The sequence below is a fragment of the Miscanthus floridulus genome, chromosome 9 (genome assembly GCF_019320115.1).
Source record: "Miscanthus floridulus cultivar M001 chromosome 9, ASM1932011v1, whole genome shotgun sequence".
Classification (NCBI taxonomy): Eukaryota; Viridiplantae; Streptophyta; class Magnoliopsida; order Poales; family Poaceae; genus Miscanthus; species Miscanthus floridulus.
Genome location: NC_089588.1, coordinates 98447440 through 98453996, shown reverse-complemented (window position 1 = coordinate 98453996; position 6557 = coordinate 98447440).

Genomic DNA, 6557 nt, shown 5'->3' with positions numbered 1-6557 from the left:
ATTCATAACAAGTAATGCATAGGTCTTCCTCAGCATATTGCTGATAGAGATTGAAAGGACCTTGTTTGGTTTTGGTAATTGAGTGACAACCTTAGGTGGACTAATATGTATTTGAGTGAGATACACAGGTGATTAGTCCATAGGTACATGTGTGTTTGCAATACATGCCATGGAGGTTAGATGGCTTGAACTTGGTGCAAAGCTCACACATGTGATGAAGGAGCTCATTGCATATGAGATATGACATGAAGTCATGTGACCAAGGTGGAGAAGATCAAGATGAGACTTGGCTCGATGGGTCGGTTGCAAGTGTGAAGGGCAAGTTGAGTGATGACTTGGCGTCGTTTGGCCAAAGTAATGGTGAAGAGTGAGTGAAGTCAAGATTGATGAGCCAATATGGTCACGTGATGATATGGAGTGGATCAAATCATTGTTGATCATGTTAGTGTATGTGTTGCATCAACATCGCAGGAGTCGAAATAGAATGCGCAAGGCAAAGGTATAACCTAGGGCATTTTAATTTCAATGGTCAAAGGTTGTGTAGAGAAGTGCATGACTAGGTTTTTGATAGATGGCCGTACTATTAAGAGGGGCAAACTTGTTTGCATATCGGTCATCTAGTGCCACTCAAGAGATCTAACTTTGCATCGTTGCTAGGATCGAGTGGCATGGCAAGTTGAGTGGCTAACTCCTTTGGAACAATGATTGTGAAAATGCTAACACACATGCACAAGGTGGTGTACACTTGGTGGTGTTGGCACTTTTGCAAAGGAGAAGTAGTTGAAGTTGTTGTGGATCTACTCGGAGAAGAAAAGGAGGCGAAAGGAGGTCACTGGAAGTGACCGAACGCTGGCCTCGGCAGGACCTACACATCTGGTCAAGTGGCTGCAGTGAGCATGCGGTCTCGGTCTAGTGACTGAACGCTAGCACAAAGAGGGACCTGACGCGTACGGGCCACGTCCGATCATTGGTGATGTACACTGATGCAGTAGCATGGGTGTAGCGGTGACACGTGGCAAGCAGTGAAGGACTAGACTTTGGTGCTGCATCCAATCATGACTCACCTGACACGTCTGGTCACAAAATAGAGGCTCGGGGAGCTCTCTGGAAATGACTAGACTCTGAGGCTTAGGTGTTAGGTCATGGAGCAGAGGCACATCTGGTCAGTTGTTGGCTGTGCGCGTGTGGGCATGATCTAATGTGGCGTGGCAGCGTCAGGTCGGTGAGCCGTGCGTCCGGACATCCTGTGACCGTTGGTGCGTAGAGCTAGCCACTAGAGATCGACGCATGAGGTTCAAAGGTAGGGACACATGGACAACCGAGAGTGATCGGACGCAGGGCCTGGTGCGTCTAGTCATTATGACCTACGCGTCCGGTCACTGCGATTTCTACCGAGTGAAATGGTAATGGCTAGTTTAGCCTATGGGGTTATAAATAGAAGTGTTTGCCGATCTTTGGCCGGCAGCTGAGGACACTAGAGCCTTGGTGGCTTATGTGGTGGTGCTTGGGAGCTCTCTAACTCACTTGAGGTTGATAGTGTTCATCCGATCAAGTGAGTGAGCGATTCTAGTGTGATTGCATCGTGAGGTTGAACTGAGTGGCACTAGGTGATCAAGTTGCAAGCTAGTGGTGCTTGTTACTCTTGAAGGTTGCTACCTCCTAGATGGCTTGGTGGCTTGTGACTCCGTTGAAGCACGTGAGAAGATTGTGCGGTGCTCCAAAGGAGGATTTGTGAGGGGGATTGTGCTCACCCCATGGGGATCGCGAAGAGCAACTCTAGTTGAGCGTGTCATTGAGCTACCCTCACTTTCATGGTAGGTTCTTGCGGTGACTGACGTGCGGGCTTGGTGGGTTATGCCAATTATCCACCGAACCACCAAGTGAGCTGTCGACACAATGGGAACATAGCTTGGTGGCAACCAAGTGAACCTTGGGAGAAAATCACCGTGTCAACATTGTCTTCATCATCTTCTCGGTGGTTTGCATTCCGCGAAACACAAGCTTGTATTACTTTCATATACATTGTGCATGTGTAGTTGCTCTTGTGACTTGTTTAGTTTTAGTAGCTTGTTAGTTACCTTCTTGCTTGTGTAGCATAGAAGTAGCTCCCTTGTGTGGCTAATTTGGTTTTAGTAACCTTGTTAGTCACATTGCTTGGTTTGTGTAGCTAAGTATTTTGCGCTCTATAATTTGGCTTGTGTAGCCTTGTTTTTGAGCATTTCTAGTGAGCTTAGGTGGCTTTGTGCTTTTGCATAACTAGTTGTGTAGGAGCTTCCTAGTCGTGTGAAGTACTAGTGCATAGGTTTGTGTGACCTTGCTCTAGAATTGATTAGGTGAGCTCCTGCTAGCCCAACACCTTAGTTATTTGATTAGGATCTTTTAAGGTGCTTGTGAACATAAATAGAGGGGTGTAGTCTTGGCTAGACCGATAGTTTTAATTCCATATTTGTTTCGGTTAGCAGGAGCGATAAATTTTAGAAAGGACTATTCACCCCCCTCTAGTCCGCCATCTCAACCCTATAGAGATTACATAAGCTTTAGTAGATTTTATCAGATATCCATAACACTAGTCACCTACTACATTTCCTTCTTTTATGGCAATGGCTTCAGTAGATTTCAAGGGAAGCAAAAGAAGGTACTTACAACTGCTGCTCTTGCAGCATCGCTCAGACCCTTTTTCCTACTAGTATGGAAGTCCCTGAAGACTTACACAGCATTAACATCTTCATTAGGTGGACCATTTTCTACTTCAAGTCCTTGATCGTGTTCTGCTGCCTCCCTCTTGTTCTCCTTCTATTCACATTGCACATGAGTTTCGGTTTATATTGATACAAAGGCAAGAGTAACAATAAAACACAACCATCACTTACAAATTTTTGCATCTAGACAACATAGAAGCGAGATCCTATAGCCTGTTGGTACTTCACTTTTGCACGGTTTCACTTGTTCTTCTCAAATGTTTCCTATAGCTTCATTTGTGTTAGACTACATCACAAGTAGACCATAGCAAGAATAGATAGGAAATCAATGGGTTAACACATCTTGCTCTTAGCACTAGACCAAATCTTGACAAGTTCACACCACTATGCATCATTCATGGATGAGACAGGAGAGGTCATACAGATCTGATTAGCAGGGATGCCATTAAAGTATTTTCTCTTCAACCTGGAGCGTTCCTGCCATACAATAGACTGCATTACATTTCGGCAAGCTTCTTTTGTTGGTGAGTGAGCATCGTTAACACACAATGTTAAGCATTGCATTTGGCATTTGCATTTCATGAGCACTAGCATCATCCAAGCATTCATGAGCATGAGCATATGAAGTTTCATTTCATTTAACTTCTCTTTCTCACATGTGATGTTGCTCATATACTTAATTATGCTTGTGATCATATATGACCAATGCATGAGATGGTTGTGAGGTCACCAAAATACCTTAGACACATCTAGAATGATATTTGGAACAATGTTTATATTCATGACTTAAGCCAATTTTGCTTCTAAGTGTTGGTTTACTTTGTAATGCCATTTTCATGATGCTAGTTTGACCAAAGTTGAATAGTAGCTTAGAGAGTTTGCATGGCTGTGTGACCTAAATAAAAGTTGTAGTTCACATCTTGGGTAACAAACTTTGTTCAAGGGTCATGATCTGAATCAGTGTCTAACATGGTCAATAGAGCTCACAAATATCAACAAAATGTTGTTTTCAAAACTTGAAATTCCGCTATCTTTAACTGAATTTCAGTTTCAATGTAGCCTACTTTGGAGCATTGTAGTATGAAAACCATGGCGATTTAGACAAAACTTCTTTAAGCAATCTTGTACTACTCATGTAGCCCTACACTTTGTATTAATAAAATTTTCACTGATTCACCACGGTTTGGGAGATTTGGGGGTTTGAAAATGCGCTGTCAGTCGGCTCCTTCACTTGTCTAAACTAGCCAGAGCAGCAATGACATGGCCGACCGCGTTCAGGCCATAGCCGGTACCTGGCGGCCATATGCCAGCATCGGCCCCACCCATTAGGCTGGAGCAGGTGGTAAAGAGAGACATGTCGCGCGTACCCGCTCACATGTGCTCACTCTCGCTCTCGCCTCCTCTCTCGCCCATGCACCACCCCAAAGCGGAACCACAGCGCTACACCATCGCCGTCGCACCTCCACCGAGCTCGCTTGCTACCGCCACCATGTCATTGTCTAATTGCTCGTGCACACAGCTCGGCCATCACCTCCTCCACCTTCCCGACCAATTAGCCGTGCCAATCGAGCCTAGGTAAACGCCTAAGGGCAAGTCCGCCATAGCCGCGCTCTCATCGGAGCGTCGTAGAGCTTGCGCTCACCGTGGTCGTGCTCGTTGGAGCCCCCACATTCTCTCTCTTCTGATGTCAGATCTAGGTCACAACGCTGGCCATTGAGGCAATGCCATCACACCGGCGCTGGAACATGGCTACGCTCCACTGTGGTCGCGTCGCCATGCCGTCACGCACGCGGCCAAGCTTCGCCGCCGCTCCACTAAAGCCCCAACTCAACCCTAGATCTCCGCTACACCACCAGGAAGCCGTAGCCATGCTCATTAGAGCTTGCCGTGGCTAGAAACGATCGATGCGCCACCACAGCGCCACTGCCATCCGCCATTAGCACCACCGCCATAGCCAACTACCATCAGGGGTTCACCCAGTTAGCTCACTAGGTGCGAAACGAGGAGGGGAACACGTCGGTGGTGACCTCATCACCGGTGACCTCGCCGTCGGTGAGTTCTCGCTGGTCAATGCGCCGCCTCTATTCTATTTTGCTATCATGTGGGGCCGTGTTGACTGCAGGACCTACATGTCAGCGCCTGTGGGTATATAGATCGGGTGCGCCTAGCAGTTAGGGTTTAGTTGGTTTTTGAATTAATTTCACAGATTTGAATACAAACTTCAAAAATTCATATCTGGAGCTACGAGTATCCAAATGGGGTGAACCAAATTTTGTTAGATTCGTCATGTAGAGTACTATTTGATAAAAATATGAAATCTACTACTTACATTATTTTTCTGGGAGAATGAAATTGAACAAGATAAGTGCTTTTAAACTTGTTTATATCTCGTAAAATGCATAACTTGAGCTAGGAAAGTGAGAAAATTGTGATTCTAATTTTGATGGTCTTTTTATGACATGCTCTAGCTTGGAAAAATAATAAACCTACAGTAGACATACTTGTATATGGTCTTACTATTTAATCTTAATTAATTGCTAGAATCTAGTGAAATTAATTAGGGTAAAAATACATAACATATGATCATACAAATTTTTACACAGTATTCTCATGCTAGGAGGAAAGAAATAAAAAAATATTAAATCTATTGCTTGACACTTTTCACTATGCTAAACTATCTTTATTAAAATAAGGATATGTAACTTGTCATTTTTGTAGAGGTAGCTATACTTATCCAAATGGCATGAAACTGGTACCGTAGACTATTAGGGTCATGTGTAGCCTACTATAAATTTCTAGGAATTTATTGAGCAATGGAAATATTTACTTTCTAAATCACCTTATTATCTAAGGAAATTAATAAATGAATATCAATAAATTAGTTAGGCTTAACCATGATGTTTTCTGTTGTGTGTGTGATGCATATAATCTGTTGATACTATTAGTGAGGCTTAGAAGTATTTGTTTATAGGCAACTAGTTAATTATTGCTTTATAATTCAACTAGATGACTACATGTGTAATTTCTGTTGTGGTGATGATTTCATGATGATAATGATTTTTTCTGTAAAGATGGTTAATAACAAAGTTGTAGATAACTTACTTATCTACCTTGTGTTAAATTTTCATAGTCATAGGCCTTATTGTCTGAGAATTATGGTGGTTGGAGTTCTGCTATCTGAAATGCTTGCTCTCTGGATAGATCTGAAAGATTGAATTTTTTGACCTTGATAACTACTGAATCAAATTAAAATGATTAAAATAAAGTTGTAGATAATTTCATAAGATTTCTATAATGTCCACAACCATATTATTTTGATGTGTATAACTCTAGTTATGGTCAAAACAAGTGGCTGCTGTCTTTGTAGTCCAAAAAAATGATTTACGTAAGTGTTTGTTTAAGTTACTAGAGAAGAGATATGCACCTACTCAGTAAAAGAAAATGTAACTTGTTATCACCTTAATGCAATGCTGCTAAGAACACTTATGAGGATGTATTCATCACATCATATCATATTATACATATCATTATATATGCATCCATTATATCTTATTTCCTTCTCATGCATATAGGACCGTCCAAGGGGATAACTCTATTGGAATTCAAAGAAGAGCTGGAGGAACAATATGAGGCACCTCAGGCCATAGCTACAGATGGAGAGGAGCAAACTCTTGAAGACTTACCTGAGTGCCTAGACCATAGGCCAACTTCTTTTATCAAAGGCAAGCCCCAGAGCATTTTAAGCCTCCCATGTTTTACAAAATATCACTTGAGTCCTTTATGTTTGATGCATTAGGTTATAAGAGTTGAATTCGAAACACTTGATGCATAGAACTATCTTGTCCAGATAAATATACC